Below are 17126 nucleotides of genomic sequence, written 5' to 3'. Positions count from 1 at the left end.
TGCCCATTGATTTAAGTGGTCTTCTTTGTATAAGTTTTGGCGGACTAGCTAACTGAGACTTGATTAAATGTTTTAATCTGGTGTTGATAGATTTGGGATGGTGATACTCCTTATTTATGAACTGATGAACTCTTGTCCATTGTAATAGCACTGCTTTGGCTTCGGGAAGTCTGAGCTGAGCCAGATATTTCTATACATGTTGAAAATGTGTTGGAATATGGATGTGATATTTGGGTACTGTGGGTAGGGTGGATAATGTTTCTTCCGTGGTTGATTGTTTAAATGCTAATGTTTTCTGGGGCCCTGACTATGGTTAAAGAGCTCCCCCAGACAAACTGATTAGCTACAATATCCAAACTCTAAATCCCACCCCTCTGTCACTGCAGCTTTTGTCCACAGGCCCAAACATGCCTTTTAAAATCCCAAACTTGGTTAAGAATTGTAGATTTCTTCCATATGCTTTTTAGAATCCCAAACTTTATGTTTAATAGGCCTGAATCGAATTTCCTTTTCAGTGAGTCCAAACACTGGGGGGTTTCCATGAATTTTGGAATCTACATTGGCAGTCCATCGGAATCGAGGAAGACTTGCTTCCACTCGTAAAGTGAGTTCTTTGGTGGCTGAACAGTCCGATACTAGAGCCACAGATCCTATCACACGTGGGACAGATAGTCGTTGAGGGAAGGGATGGGTGGGACAGGTTTGCCGAATGCTCTTTCTGCTGTCTGCACTTGATTTCTGCATGCACTCGGCGTTGAGACTCGTGGTGCTCAGCGCCCTCTCGGATGCACTTCCTCCACTTAGGGTGGTCTTGGGTCAGGGACTCCTGGGTGTCAGTGGGGATGTTGCACTTTATCAGGGAGGCTTTGAGTGTGTCCTTGTAGATTTCTGCTGCTCACTTTGGCTCGTTTGCCATGAAGGAGTTCTTAGTAGAGCACTTGCTTTGGAAGTCACGTGTCTGGTTTGCGGACTATGTGGCCTGCCCAGTGGAGCTGATCGAGTGTGGTCAGTGCTTCAAAGCTGGGGATGTTAGCCTGAATAAGGCCGTTGATGTTGGTGCGTCTGTCCTCCCAGGGGATTTGTAGGATCTTGCGGAGACATCGTTGGTGATATTTCTTCAGCAACTTGAGGTGTCGACTGTACATGGTCCATGTCTCTGAGCCTTACAGGAGGGCAGGTATTACTACAGCCCTGTAGACCATGAGCCTGGTGGCAGTTTAGATGGCCTGGTCTTCAAACACTCTTTTCCTCAAGCGGCCGAAGGCTGCACTTGTGCATGGAGGCCGTGTTGAATCTCGTCGTCGATGCCTGCTCTTGTTGATAGGAGGCTCCCGAGATGTGGGAAGTGGTCCATGGTGTCCAGGGCCGCGCCGTGGATCTTGATGACTGGGGGGTAGTGCTGTGCGGTGAGGACAGGCTGGTGGAGGACCTTTGTCTTATGGATGTTTAGCGTAAGGCCCATGCTTTCATAGGCCTCAGTAAATACGTCGACTATGTCCTGTAATTCAGCCTCTGTATGTGCGCGGACGCAGGCCTTGGTGAGGCCTCACCTGGAATATTGTGTACAGTTTTGGTTTCCTAATCTGAGGAAGGACATTCTTGCTATTGAGGGAGTGCAGCGAAGGTTCACCAGACTGATTCCCGAGAGGGCAGGACTGACATGTAAAGAAAGACTGGATCAACTAGACTTTTCTTCACTGGAATTTAGAAGAATGAGAAGGGATCGCATAGAACATATACAGGTCTGATGGGATTGGACAGGTTAGAGGCAGGAAGTATGTTCCCGATGTTGGGGAAGTCCAGAACCAGGGGTCACAGTCTAAGGACAAGGGGTAAGCCATTTAGGACCGAGATGAGGAGAAACTTCTTCACTCAGAGAATTCTGAACCTGTGGAATTCTCTACCACAGAAAGTTATTGAGGCCAGTTCGTTAGATATATTCAAAAGGGAGTTAAATGTGGCCATTACGGCTAAAGGTATCAAAGGTATGGAGAGAAAGCAGGAAAGGGGTACTGAGGTGAATGATCAGGCATGATCATATTGAATGGTGGTGCAGGCTCGAAGGGCCGAATGGCCTACTCCTGCACCTGTTTTCTATGTTTTTATGTTTCTATGTTTCTATGCAAAGCACAGAAAAAAATGGTTGAAGTATCGACTCTGCCTCAGTTAGCATTTCTTTCATTGTGCAAAAGAAGGTGACGGGTTAATTAATGATGCAATCCCGTGAAAGCAACACAAACGTTGAACAAAAAAACATACGGTGACTGGCAGGTGAGCACTGCTTCTGACACCTGGTGGGAATGGGCGGGGATTTTAAAGCCCCTTGTATTGTGAAACCTTCATATAGTCAAACATTTCCGATGTGCTGTATCGACCTCGTGGCGCAACGGTAGCGCGTCTGACCCCAGATCACGTCGAGGTCACTGTTCTTCAGGGTAATTCGGGAATTAATATTTTCTTTGCTGTTTGGCAATAACCAGACCCTTGCTCCAAGGTCTGTCTCACTGTTTCCCCGGTGTCAGACAGAGATACTCCTGCTGTCCTCATTTATTTCATGTGACAGGACACAAAAGTTCAAAATAAACCTGCAGTTGGCCACAAAGAGCCCTAAATAGTCAGGATGGCCGAGGTTCTGTGTTTAGGTCGCAGTCTCCTCTGGAGGTGTGGGTTCACATCACACTTCTGACACTTCCTGTTTTTAATCATGAAGTGAAACTCATTGTTTGACACCACAACCAATGCCTTAAAAGTGGGATTTTGCAGTCCACCTGCTCGCTTAACACTTCCGTCTGACCTGGTGCTGAAAGTGGAGATGTTTCCGCAGTGTAGCGGTGAACACGTTCGCCTCACACGCGAAAGCTCACCAGGCGGGATTATTTTCTGGAGCTTTCTCCTCATACATGCTCAGGGGCGAGTTTGTTCTCCTGTGAAATGTCGTAAGATCATAAACATGTAAGGATTAGGGGCCGGAGTAGGCCATTCGGCCCCTCGAGCCTGGTCCACCATTCAAGAAGATCCTGGCAGTTCCTTGACAGCAAGTTTAAACATCTGGGGCGGAGCCAACAGGCGCCTGGCTGTAATCAACGACAAAAAGGTGCATTTTGCAGAAGCCCAGCTAACTCAGTCAGTAGATCATGAGATACTAAATCTCAGGGTCAGAGGTGCGAACCCCATGTTTGGTGATTATTTTTCATAGAATTATATAATCAGAAGTTTACAGCATGGAAGGAGACCATTTCGGCCCATCGTGACCGTGCCGGCCAATAACAGGCTCTCCAGCCTAATCCCACTTTCCAGCTCTTGGTCCATATCCCTGCAGGTTACGGCACTTCAGGTGCACATCCAAGCACTTTTTAAATGTGGTGAGAGTTTCTGCCTCTCCCACCCTTTCAGGCAGTGAGTTCCAGACCCACACAACCCTCTGCGTGAAGACATTTTCCCTCAAATCCCCCCTACACCTTCTACCAATGACTTAACATTTTTGCCCCATGATTGTTGACCCCTCTGCTAAGGGAAATGGGCCCATTCTATCCACTATATCAAGGCCCCTCATAATTGTATACACTTCAATGATGCCTCCCCTCAGCCCACTTTGTTCCAAGAAAAACAACTCCAGCCTATCCAATCTGTCCTCATAGCTAAGATTCTCCACTCCCGATAACATCCTCGAAATCTCCTCTGTAAGTCTCCAGTGCAATCACAGTCTTCTTCCTGTAAAGCGGTGACAAGAACTGCACGCAGTACTCCAGCTGTGGCCTAACCAGTGTTTTATATTCAAGCATAATCCACTTGCTCTCTTATTCTATGCCTCAGCTAATAAAGGCCAGCATTCTGTATGTCTTCTTAACCAGCTAATCCATCTTGCCTGCTACCTTAAGGGATCTGTGGACATGCACTCCCAGGTCGCTTTGTTTGTCTACAATTCTCAATGTCCTACCATTTAATGTTCAATCTCTTTCTATTGTGTCTGTGAGCACTCAAGTAATGACTCCATGAGGCAAGGTATTGTACTTGAACTGTGGTGACCTTAGTCCATTTATTGTAGTTCCTGAGTGAGGGTACATTATGGTGAGCTCCGTTTTATAACTGGTTACCTGTCGTGTACAGGTGACCCCTAGGTCTCCACCAGTTGCACTCTCTGGTGGTACAGGCATAGTGTTTACAGTGTGAAGGTACATCCAGTAGTCTTATGTAACTGAACATTGAGTGTACAGGGAGTATACTTATATTATATATACACAACATCACTCTCCCATTAGTCTTGTGCCACTGGCCTTTGCATTGTGTGCTCTGGCCCGAGACTTGATGGCCCAAAGCCCTTGCACCTTGTCGATGCTTTGGCTTGGTTCTCTCCCTGTGGACCCCCAAGTCCTTATTGCCACGACATTGGGAAATGGTCAGCAGTGGATGGTTGGAGGTTGCAGTGGGGGTTGAGTGGGTTCTGGGTGTGATCCATGTGTGTCCATGGCTACATACATCCATTCAGCCCCCCCATACATAGACCATGTGTGTGGCTCAACACCTGCAAGTGCAGACCTGTACAGACAAAAAGAACAAAAAAACATCGAATTAGTTACATCACTGTTTGGGTTCTACAGTAGTGGAACAAGTACATTTTACAGGTAAGGTACATACGTGGTATCACAGCCTTGCCCCTGGGTTGTGTAGGTGCAGGTGGGTGAGAACACTAGTTCCAGAGTAACCAGACTGTGCCCAGGTTGTCTGATTACGGAGCTGTGTCCCCTGCCAGCTGGGTGGGCTCAGATCGCTCACCTGGCTGAGTCTCAGAACCTTTGCCGTTGCCTCGTGATGGGCAGAGCCACAGGATTGTGTGGCCTCCCTGTCCTCCTTTGAAGGCTGCAGTGTCTCCCTGCTGCTCTTCAGCGATATTGGGAGCCTGGTCATCCCAGGTCCTGTTGGGAGGGCAGGAGGGTGCTATCCGCTCGCTCCCAGTACTGGTCCTGGTGGCCAGAGAGGTAGAGCCGATCGGGGGCAGGGTACCGGTCGTGGTGCCTTTGCCGTCCGCTGATCACTGGCACTGCAGCTGGTATGCTCCCTCTGTGTGTGGCCACACTCCCTGGGGTATCACATTGGTCCCGGAGGGGCAGGCTACATGATCGCTGGACCTGGGTGCTGACGGGAGGTTGCCCTTGGTTTTGTCGGCATGCTTGTAAATCCTAGCATCGCACGTCATCACTTCGTTTACTCTCACAATACATTGGTTCTGACCGCAATCGCCTGACTTATCATGATTAGTTACATTTACAAATTTGAAATTGTCAGTTACATCTTTTACATATGTATCACCATCATCGCTGTATAAAGAATGGAACTGTCCCTTTAATTGTGATGGGTTGCCGGTCTCCTTTAAGAGGGTCTTGCAATCTTTACTCCAATCCTGTTCGCCGCTAGGCATCACGTGTTGCTCCCTTGTGGTCTGGCTGCCGCCATCTTGACTTCAGGCCCTTCACCTCGTGGTTCGGACGCAATCTTCTTTCTCTCCATGAGGTAGGCTGCGGTGATCCTTTTCTCCCCAGGTTCTGCCACGGAAGCCAGGAAGTTATCTTCTGCGTGAATTTTCTTCCTCTGGAGTCCTGCCACTGGAGCCTGGAAGGTGAGGTCGAGTCATTTGGGCTGGATCATCTCGCCGTTGGGTTGAGCGGTCTGTGTCGTCGCCTCACAGTCGAGTTGGGCGGTTGGTTTTTCAGGTGTTGTTCTGGATCCAACTTCGGGGCCATGGAGGACGTCGATCGCTGGATGTTGGAGCTTTTCCCAGCTCCAAGTGACCTTTTTCATCCACCTTCTTCCTAATAGCTTTGGATCATCACCAGCAATGATCCACAAAGGTAACCTGTGCATCTCGCCGCCATGGGACACCTGGACATCCACGCTGCCAACGACTGAGATGTATCGTTTGTGTAGGTGAGCAGTTTCACTTCGATCGGGATCATTTTAGGTCGTTCGATTGGATTGTCCCAGAGTTTCTCAAAGGCCGCCTGATTCATCAGTGACTGGCTCGCCCCTGTGTCCACCTCCATCGTGACTGGAACATCGTTGACTTCAACTTCCATTTTCACCGGGGAACTCCCGGTGGTGCAGGTAAACACTCCTTACACCTCATCGTCGCTGGACTCCGGATGATCAGCCAACTCTTCATCGACTCGGTGAGTATGATTTCTCTTGCATATTCGCTGGAGGTGGCCCTTCATGTTACAGCCTTTGCAAGTATAGTCTTTATAGCGGCACTGGTGGGCCCTGTGATTTCCTCCACAGCGCCAGCATGGGGTTGGCCAGTTGGCCCCATGTGGCGGACTCAGGATTGTGGGACTCGGGGTTCTGTTCTCTCTTCCCTGAGAGAAACTGCTAGCAGCAGCCCTGCCTCTAAAAGGCAACTTTCAGTTCACAGTACTTGCTGGGTTAGAGTCCTGGGGGTGAGACATCCACTTGGAATCGCAGGCCGAGATCATGAACGCCTGGCTCACGTTAATTGCCTTCTGCAGGGTGACCGTGGTGCCCGCAGAGCGCAGCCTGTGGAGAAGGCCCTCGTGACCGATTCCAATAACAAAGATGTCCCTTAGTACTTCGGTGAGGTGATCGCTAAAATCACATGGTGCAGCCAATCGTCTCAGGTCTGCAGCATATTTTGCGATTTCTTGGCCTTCGGATCCACCGGTGGGGAGAGAACCTGTGTCCAGCTGTGAGGATGCTCTCTATAGGTTTGAGCTTTTCCTGTATCAGCGTTACGAGCTCCACATATGTTATTGTCTTCTCTGGGACAAGCAGGTCCCTGACAAGGCCATAGACGGTGGGCCCACAACTGCTGAGCAGGATAGCTCTGCACTTATCAGCCAGCGAGGTCGGGTCGTCTCCCCCCACGTCATTCGCAACAAAGAAGTGTTCGAGCCTTTCCACAAAGGCCTCCCAATCTTCCCCATCGGCGAATTGTTCAAACGTGCCAAGGTTAGCCATTGTCACATGGAAATTCGTATTCTCATAGAAACATAGAAACATAGAAAATAGGTGCAGGAGTAGGCCATTCGGCCCTTCTAGCCTGCACCGCCATTCAATGAGTTCATGGCTGAACATTCAACTTCAGTACCCCATTCCTGCTTTCTCGCCATACCCCTTGATTCCCCTAGCAGTAAGGACCTCCTCTAACTCCTTTTTGAATATATTTAGTGAATTGGCCTCAACAACTTTCTGTGGTAGAGAATTCCACAGGTTCACCACTCTCTGGGTGAAGAAGTTCCTCCGCATCTCGGTCCTAAATGGCTTACCCCTTATCCTTAGACTGTGACCCCTGGTTCTGGACTTCCCCAACTTTGGGAACATTCTTCCTGCATCTAACCAGTCTAACCCTGTCAGAATTTTATATGTTTCTATGAGGTCCCCTCTCATTCTTCTGAACTCCAGTGAATACAAGCCCAGTTGATCCAGTCTTTCTTGATAGGTCAGTCCCGCCATCCCGGGAATCAGTCTGGTGAACCTTCGCTGCACTCCCTCAATAGCAAGAATGTCCTTCCTCAGGTTAGGAGACCAAAACTGTACACAATACTCCAGGTGTGGCCTCACCAATGCCCTGTACAACTGTAGCAACACCTCCCTGCCCCTGTACTCAAATCCCCTTGCTATGAAGGCCAACATGCCATTTGCTTTCTTAACCGCCTGCTGCACCTGCATGCCAACCTTCAATGACTGATGTACCATGACACCCAGGTCTATTTGCACCTCCCCTTTTCCTAATCTGTCACCATTCAGATAATAGTCTGTCTCTCTGTTTTACCACCAAAGTGGATAACCTCACATTTATCCACATTATACTTCATCTGCCATGCATTTGCCCACTCACCTAACCTATCCAAGTCGCTCTGCAGCCTCACAGCATCCTCCTCGCAGCTCACACTGCCACCCAACTTAGTGTCATCCGCAAATTTGGAGATACTACATTTAATCCCCTCATCTAAATCATTAATGTACAGTGTAAACAGCTGGGGCCCCAGCACAGAACCTTGCGGTACCCCACTAGTCACTGCCTGCCATTCTGAAAAGTACCCATTTACTCCTACTCTTTGCTTCCTGTCTGACAACCAGTTCTCAATCCATGTCAGTACACTACCCCCAATCCCATGTGCTCTAACTTTGCACATCAATCTCTTGTGTGGGACCTTGTCGAACGCCTTCTGAAAGTCTAAATATACCACATCAACTGGTTCTCCCTTATCCACTCTACTGGAAACATCCTCAAAAAATTCCAGAAGATTTGTCAAGCATGATTTCCCTTTCACAAATCCATGCTGACTTGGACCTATCATGTCACCTCTTTCCAAATGCACTGCTATGACATCCTTAATAATTGATTCCATCATTTTACCCACTACCGATGTCAGGCTGACCGGTCTATAATTCCCTGTTTTCTCTCTCCCTCCTTTTTAAAAAAGTGGGGTTACATTGGCTACCCTCCACTCCATCGGAACTGATCCAGAGTCAATGGAATGTTGGAAAATGACTGTCAACGCATCCACTATTTCCAAGGCCACCTCCTTAAGTACTCTGGGATGCAGTCCATCAGGCCCTGGGGATTTATCGGCCTTCAATCCCATCAATTTCCCCAACACAATTTCCCGGCTAATAAGGATTTCCCTCAGTTCCTCCTCCTTACTAGACCCCCCGACCCCTTTTATAACCGGAAGGTTGTTCGTGTCCTCCTTCGTGAATACCGAACCAAAGTACTTGTTCAATTGGTCCGCCATTTCTTTGTTCCCCGTTATGACTTCCCCTGATTCTGACTGCAGGGGACCTACATTTGTCTTTACTAACCTTTTTCTCTTTACATATCTATAGAAACTTTTGCAATCCGTCTTAATGTTCCCTGCAAGCTTCTTCTCATACTCCATTTTCCCTGCCCTAATCAAACCCTTTGTCCTCCTCTGCTGAGTTCTAAATTTCTCCCAGTCCCCCTCGTCACCAGTTATTGTGTTTGTAAGCACTCTCGTAATGACTCCACGAGGTAAGGTATTGTACTTGAACTGTGGTGACTTTAGTCCACTTATTACAGCTCCTGAGTGAGGGTACAGTACTGTGAGCTCCCTTTTATACCTGGTTACATGTTGTGTACAGGTGACCCCGAACTCTCCACCAGTTGCACCCTCTGGTGGTACAAGCACAGTGTGTACAGTGTGAAGATACATCCAGTGGTCTTATGTAACTGTACATTGAGTGTACAGGGTGTATACTTATTTTATACATACACAACAAAGATCAGCAGTTAATTAATGGTGTTTTCCCGTGAAAGCAGGATAAAATTTATCAATGATTTAATTTCTGCATTTGGAAAGACATGGGTTAATCATGGATAGTCAGCATGGATTTGTTCAGGGAAGGTCTTGTCTGACTCACTTGATTGAATTTTTTGAGGAGGTAACCAAGTGGATCGATGAGGGCAGTGCGTATGATGCAGTGTATCAGAATTTTAGCAAAGCTTTCGCCAAGTACCCACCTGGAAGACTGGTCACGAAAGTAAAAGCCCATGGGACCAGGGCAAAGTGGCAAGTTGAATCCAAAATTGGCTCAGAGGCAGGAAGCAAAGGGTAATGTTTGATGGGAGTGTTTGGGACTGGAAGGATGGTTCCAGTGGGGTTCCACAGGGCTCAGTGCTAGTTCCTTGGCTTTTAGTGGCAACATCAATGATCGAAACTTAAATATAGGAGGTATGATTAAAACGTTTTCAAGTGATACTAATTTAATCCAGAGAAGTGTGAGGCTGTGCATTTGGGGAGGGCAAACAAGGAAAGAAACACACAATAAATGGTCCGACATTGAGAAGTGTGGAAGAACAAAGGGACCTTGGAGTGCATGTCCACAGATCCCTGAAGGTAGCAGGCCAGTTGGATAAGGTGGGTAAGAAGACGCACGGAATGCTTACCTTTATTGGCTGAGGCATGGGATAGAAGAGCAGGTTGGTTATGCTTGAAATGTATAAAACACTGGTTAGGGTACAGCTGGAGTATTGCATGTAGTTCTGGTCACCGTATTACAGGAATTATGTGATTGTACGAGAGGGTACAGAGGAGATTTACGAGGATGTTGCCAGGCGTGGAGAATCTTAGCTATGAGGACAGATTGGATCGGCTGGGTTTGTTTTCATTGGAACAGAGGAGGCTGAGGGGAGACAACATTGAGATGTATAAAATTATGAGGGTCCTAGATATAGTGGATAGCAGAGGGGTCAACAACCAGGGGGCATATATTGAAAGTAATTGGTAGAAGGTTTAAAGAGGATTTGAAGGTAAAATTCTTCATGCAGAGGTTTGTGACGGTCAGGAACTCGCTGCCTGAAAGAATGGCGGAGGCAGATACCACATGTAAAAGTATTTGGATGTGCACCTGAAGTGCCGTAACCTGCAGGGTTATGGACCCAGAGCTGGAAAGTGGGATGAAGCTGGATTGCCTCTTGTTGGCCGGGGTGGAAGTGATGGGCCAAAATGGCCTCCTTATGTGCTGCAAACTTCTATCATTCTATAATTCTATGAAAAATTCTAAATGTCCAATGTGGGTGTCGAAACCACGACCCTGAGATTAAAAGTCTTATATTTCACTGACTGACCTCGCCAGGCTTCTGCCAAACATACCGTTCTCTCACTGATTGCAGACAGTCACCTGTTGGCTCTGCCCCAGATGTTTAAACTTGCTGTCGAGGAACTGCCAGGATCTTCTTGAATGGTGGACCAGGCTCGAGGGGCCGAATGGCATACTACGGCCCCTAATTCTTACATGCTTATCATCTTATGAACTTTTCACAGGAGAACAAACTCGCCCCTGAGCATGCATGAGGAGAAAGCTACAGAAAATATTCCCGCCCGGTGAGCTTTCGCGTGTGAGGCGAACGTGTTAACCGCGACACTGCAGAAACATCTCCACTTTCAGCACCAGGTCAGACGGAAATGTTAAGCGAGCAGGTGAACTGCTGAATCCCAGTTTTAACGAGTTGGTCGTGGTGACAAACAATGTGTTTCGCTTTATGATTTAAAACAAGAAATGTCAGAAGTTGGATTCAAACCGACACCTCCAGAGAAAACTGCGATCGAATCACAGCACCTCAGACCGCTCGGTGGTGTGTGTGGCCACCTGCAAGTTGATTTGGAACCTGTGTGTCCTGGCACATGAATTAAATGAGGGCAGCAGGCGTATCTCTGCCTGACACCAGGGAAACAATGAGACAGACCTTGGAACAAGGGTCTGGTTATTGCCAAACAGCAAAGAAAATATTAATTCTGAAAGAACAGTTACCCCGACGTGATTTGAACACACAACCTTCTGATTTGCAGTCAGACGCGCTACAATTGCGCCACGAGGCCTACACAATGTGTTTGAGATGTTCCTCTATATGAAGCTTTCACAATACAAGGGGCTTGAAATTGCCCGCACATTCCCACCAGGTGTCAGAAGCAAAGCTCACCTGCCAGTCACCGTATGTTTTTTTCTGAAACTTTTGTGTTGCGTTCATGGAAAAGCATAATTAATTAACCCGTCACCTTCTTTTGCACAATGAAAGAAATGCTAACTGAGGGACATTCGATTCTTCAATCATTTGACCTGTGCTTTGCGGAACGGGCAGGGAAGTGGACCTGAGTCCATGATCGCATCGGCCATGATCGTATTAAATGGCGGAGCAGGCTCGAGGGGCGTATGACCGACTCCTGCTCCTATTTCTTTTGTTCTTATGTTCTTCAGCATGTCAACCCATTTTACACACTGTATTACCGATGTCACCAGGAATCTGGGGCAACTTTTGTCAAATTTAACAGCACCGGTTATTCCTTCCATGTTGAGAAATTAGAATCAGCAGTGAAGATAAAATCCCATGGTGATCATTTTCAGATTCAACGCAGTAGGATTTCAAATAAAGTGAAAGAATTTTACAGTGAAAAGATTTGGTAGTTTTACTTGTATTTGTGTCTTTCATTAAACTTTGTGGCGTCTGACTCCCGTTCATGCCTCTGCTGAATAAGAAAGGAGGGTTTGACGTTGACCAGACTGCACTGCCCCTGATATTTGTGAGCTCATCCTTTATATTCAATGGTTTCTCGCCCTTTGATGGGCTGCGGGTGTCGCGGATATCACGTTGGCCTCACACACGAAAGGTCCCCGGTGGATCCGTTTTCTCTCACTGAAAGTTATCTATTTATTGAAGTGAAATAAAGAGCAAATCAGGAATAAAGGAGCCTTTTTACCAGGAGAATAAATAGCAAATAAAAACAGCAAATGCTGGAAATCTCAGCAGGTCAAGCAGCATTTTCCAGGAGACTAAACTCTCCTCCGATTGTTCCCTTATAACAAGTTTAAACATAATGTTTCTACCCAGAATCAAACCGGGTACTTTTCACGTATAAAGCAAATGTGATAACCACTGCACTGTAGAAACCTCTGGCACAACAGCCCCAACAGAGGGGAGCTGACCAGTGAGCTCCCTCTGTGCTGATCGGGAATGTGTTGGCTCACCTTAAACAACTTCTGTCCCACACTGAAAGTTCTCAATCCTTCTCCTCCACTGCCCTTTACAGAAATGTCACGGATCACCCAGCCACCGTGTTCTCTTGCACATCCTCACAGTGGGGCCACAGAGGCTCCTACCTCTCCCTGCAATCAGCGAACTCGCCCAGTTTACTAAATTAAACCCCAAACACGTGCCCGGTAAAGGGCAGGAGAAGCAAGATAGTCTGTAAGCTCGGTCTATCGCAGAAAGTATTGGTATTCATGGTGATTACAGCAAATATTAATCGTCTCACAGACCTCAATTATTTTTATGCGATGAATTGATCGAGAATTGAAACCAGTTTACCGCGCCGGATCTTAACCGCTCGACCATCAGGGAACGGCTATGAGACATATAGATATATTTATATATATTTATATATGAACCTGAATATCATTTTATACACCTCAGTGAGGTCTCCCCTCAGTCTCTGTTCAATGGAAAACAAATCCAGCCTTTCTAATCTGTCCTCATGGCTAAGATTCTCCACTCCCGGCAACATCCTCGTAAATCTCCTCTGCACCATCTTTAGTGCAATCATGTCCTTCCTGTAATATGGCGACCAGAACTGCACGCAGTACTCCAGCTGTGACCTAACCTGCCCCACCGACCCCATCTCTTGTATTCGATGTCTCGGTTAAAAAGGCAAGCATTCCATATTTCTTCTCAACCACCTTAGCTACCTGGCCTGCTACTTTCAGTGATCTGTGGACATGCACTCGCTGGATTCTGGGGAGGACCCAGCAGATTGGAAAACTGTAAATGTAATGCCACTATTTAAAAAAGGAGGCAGACAAAAAGCAGTTAGCCGAACATCTGTGGTTGGGCAAATGTTGGAATCCATTATTAAAGAAGCAGTAGCAGGACAGAGAAACATCAAAACATAGAAAATAGATGCAGGAGCAGGCCATTCGGCCCTTCGAGCCTGCACCACCATTCAATAAGATCATGGATGATCATTCATCTCAGTACCCCTTTCCTGCTTTCTCTCCATACCCCTTGATCCCTTTAGCTATAAGGGCCACATCTAACTCCCTCTTGAATATATCTAACGAACTGGCATCAACAACTCTGCGGCAGAGAATTCCACAGGTTAACAACTCTCTGAGCGAAGAAGTTTCTCCTCATCTCACCAGGGCCCTGTACAATTGTAGCACGACTTCCTTACTCTTGTACTGTGGGCTATATATTAAGTACTATGGGCCGAATGCCCGGTTTTTTTGCTGATTCGATGGTTGTATAAAAAGTTATTAAATTTGACAGTTGCTCGGCAAACATATTTGTATTTCCTTCAGTGTACTCCTTACTCTTCAAGGGCTAGATTTTCTCCAAGCAGTTTTGTCGGCGCACTGACCTCAAGCGCACCGACTTTGCGCGCTGGAAATGGCTCGGGGAAAAACTCGCCCCATCCTGGCCGCTGTGTACAGTCCCCGGAGTCCTGGCGTGGTGTCGATGGTGAAGTGGGGGGCGGAGCCAAATGCCTGCGCCGAAAACACTGCCGGCACCTTCGCGCATGGGCAGTAGGGAGAGAAAACTTGGCACTCTGCCATTTTTAAACAGTGTTAAACCCGATGAAAAGCACAGCAGCTTCTCAGCTTCTCCGGTCGCTCGGCGGGCTCTCCCCCCGTCCCTCCCCGATAAAACGCACAGCTCCAGCAGCTGCAACTTCTCCGGTCTACAAGCTCACACTTCTCCGGTGTGTCTTCCCTCTCCTATCCCAGGGATATCGGGACCGAGTATAATGTAGCCAAGTTTGCTGATGGTACAAAGATGGGTGGGAAAGTAAATTGTGATGCAGCGAAGAAAATCTCAATTCCGGAAGAACAATATGGAAAAGTACAGTGACCCCGACGTGATATAAACACGCAGCCTTCTGATCTGGAGTCAGACACACCACCGTTGCACCACGAGGTCTCCAGTACAGAGTGCCCATGTTTGTATACATGAAGGTTCCTGAAACACAGTTTCATTTACCCTGCATTGGTGCAATGAAAGGGCTTTAAAATCCCCGGCCACTCCCACCGTGGGTCATTCAGCATCAGAAGCAGTGCCCACCTGTCACTCACCCTCTCACGCCTGCTTTCATCAACTGCTGCCCGCGGACTGCAGCAAATCCAGTTCATCATCATCATAGGCAGTCCCTCGAAGCGAGGATGACTTGTTTCCACGCCAAAAAAGGATGGGTTCACAGGTGTTTCAATGATGGTCCTAATATTCCAGGTCCCGAACTGCATGTTGAAGGGTGGAAGATGCCTGTGCGTGGATTTTTTTAACATGTGGTGACCGTTGCTCCCCAGCCATCACACGGGCTTGACAGAGCAAGGTCTTGGTCCAGTGGCAAGGGTTATCCAAGACGACTGGAGACCAGCTCTGCTGCATGGACCCAGTGTGCACACATATCGCAGTGTGGGCTGGCCCGTGCTGCCCCTGGGCCCCTTGCCCTGAACTCACGCCGCCCCTGGGCCCCGATCACATCCCTCCGCAGTCTCTCGCTGCTCCTGCTGTACCTGCCCACGCTCCAATCACCGACCTGGACTTTGATGACGTCACTCTTCGCTGCCGTCGCCCTCCTGCACCAGCTCGCGCTGAACCTTGCCGTGGTACACCACCACGCTGCTCCCAGGCCACCGCTCACCGCTCCTTTTATGGCCCCGACCTGCCGCTGGTGTTCTCACGCAGGTCGGGGCCTCCACGCTGCTCCCTGCAAATCCAGTTACACGCCGTGTCACCGCACAATTCTCAGCTGTCATTGTAAGCTGACTATATTTAAAGCTATCGCAAAGGCTGCAAGCAGTGTTCCCTGGTAGTCTACTGGTTAGGATTCGGTGCTCTCACTGCCGTGGTCTGGGTTTGATTCCCGGTCAGGGAAAGCATTTTTACAGAGCAAGCTGACAAATATAATTCAAGTCTGTAAGATACTGAATAATTGTTTCAATCATCATTAATCCATCCACATGTGTAGCACACTGAAGGAAATACAAATATGTTTGCCGAGTGACTGTCGAATTTTAATAACTTTTTATACAACCGTAGAATCAGCAGAAAAACAGGATATTCGGACCATAGCACCTAATATTCCGCCCATAGTGCAAGAGTAAGGAAATCTTGCTCCAATTGTACAGGGCCCTGGTGAGACCACACCTGGAGTACTGCGCACAGTTTTGGTCTCCTTTTCTGAGGAAGGATACACTTGCCTTGGAGGTGCTACAACGGAGGTTTACCAGATCGATTCCTGGGATGAGAGGACTGTCCTGTGGTGAGAGATTGTGTAGAATATGCCGATACTCTCTGGAGTTGAGAAGAATGAGAGGTGATCTCATTGAAACGGACAATATTCTGAAGGGGATTGACAGAGTAAATGTTGAGAAGCCCGGCTAGCTCAGTCGGTAGAGCATGAGACTCTTACTCTCAGGGTCATGGGTTCGAGCCGCACGTTGGGCGTTTACTTTTCATTAAACTTTTGTGTTGCTTTCGCGGGTCAGTATCATTAATGAACCCATGATCTTCTTTTGCACAATGATAAAAATGCGAACTGAGGGAGAATTGATAATTTAATCAAATAATGAAAGCAGTGCCTCAGACCACTTGGCCGTCCTTACTGTTAGATGTTCCAGATACAAGTTATTACTCTGGAAAGTTTCAGACCGGGCGCATGTTCAGGGCTGCTGGAAGGCCCAGTGACCGGGATAACCTCTCCCCCGGGGTTTTCCTGAGCCTGTGCTCGGTGTATGGGGAACTTTGGCCCGGCTCTGAGATAGCTTGCATCCCAGGGATGGACAATAACTATCTGAGCTCTGGAACTGGGGAAGAGCGAATAATTAATGAGTTGTTTGCGGGTTTCAAATGCAGCTTAGATCTGCTGGTATAAACCGACAGCATTGTTTCACAGAATGAATGAAATGCTGACAGAGACAGTCAAAACTTCAAAAAGTGAACTTTAATAATTCATGAAACTTTAATCCTTGATGAAGTTTTATCCCCGATCTGATTTTACACACTCTGTATTGGAGGAGATTGGTTTTAAATGTGCATTACTCATTCAACAATGTATCCAAAACAACTTTTATTGCAGACAAGTTTTTGTTTGAGAAATAATGTTTCTGCGCAGGCTTGAACCGGGAACTTTTCACGTGTGAAGGAAATGTGATAACCTCCACACGACAGAAATTGCTGCTTAGCTCAGTGCCCAGAGAGAAGTGTTCAGGAACAAGTTGAAATGCTCAATCCCTCTCTCTGCAAAAAGTTCCTTTCACAAACATTTCTCTGACCAGAACGGCACCAAACAACAATGTCCTCCTTTCAAAGTCATTAAACTCCCCAATTTCCGCGTCTGCAATTTTAAGGACAAGGACTGAAAGCGCTTTGCGATCAGAAAATTGCAGGAAACCCTTTGCGGTTAATGACAGGGCTTTTGATGGTTGATTTCTGTACACATCTTGTTTTATGTATTTAACCCTTGACAACCTGTACACACCATCATCAGAGGGCCTACCTGTCGGAGTCCCAATGGATCCCAGTATCCCTTGGGAGCACGGTGTGTAAGCAGGCCACCCATGAGGTACCTGTACTCTGGAGTCTTATTAAAGTAGCTAAG

The 17126-nt window shown here is 47.5% G+C and overlaps 2 non-coding genes across 2 annotated transcripts; one reads left to right on the top strand and one right to left on the bottom strand.

Annotated features, from left to right (window-relative positions):
* Positions 1-11282: 11282 nt before the first annotated feature.
* On the bottom strand, positions 11283-11354 carry trnac-gca (transfer RNA cysteine (anticodon GCA)). The gene has a single exon. It is a non-coding gene; the product is annotated as a tRNA-Cys (tRNA).
* Positions 11355-15900: 4546 nt separating this feature from the next.
* Positions 15901-15973, top strand: trnak-cuu (transfer RNA lysine (anticodon CUU)). The gene has a single exon. It is a non-coding gene; the product is annotated as a tRNA-Lys (tRNA).
* Positions 15974-17126: the final 1153 nt, after the last annotated feature.

The sequence above is a fragment of the Pristiophorus japonicus genome, unplaced genomic scaffold (assembly GCF_044704955.1).
Source record: "Pristiophorus japonicus isolate sPriJap1 unplaced genomic scaffold, sPriJap1.hap1 HAP1_SCAFFOLD_163, whole genome shotgun sequence".
In the NCBI taxonomy this organism is placed as follows: domain Eukaryota; kingdom Metazoa; phylum Chordata; class Chondrichthyes; family Pristiophoridae; genus Pristiophorus; species Pristiophorus japonicus.
Note: the sequence above shows the minus strand (reverse complement) of the source record. Positions and strands in the feature narration are given on the sequence as shown.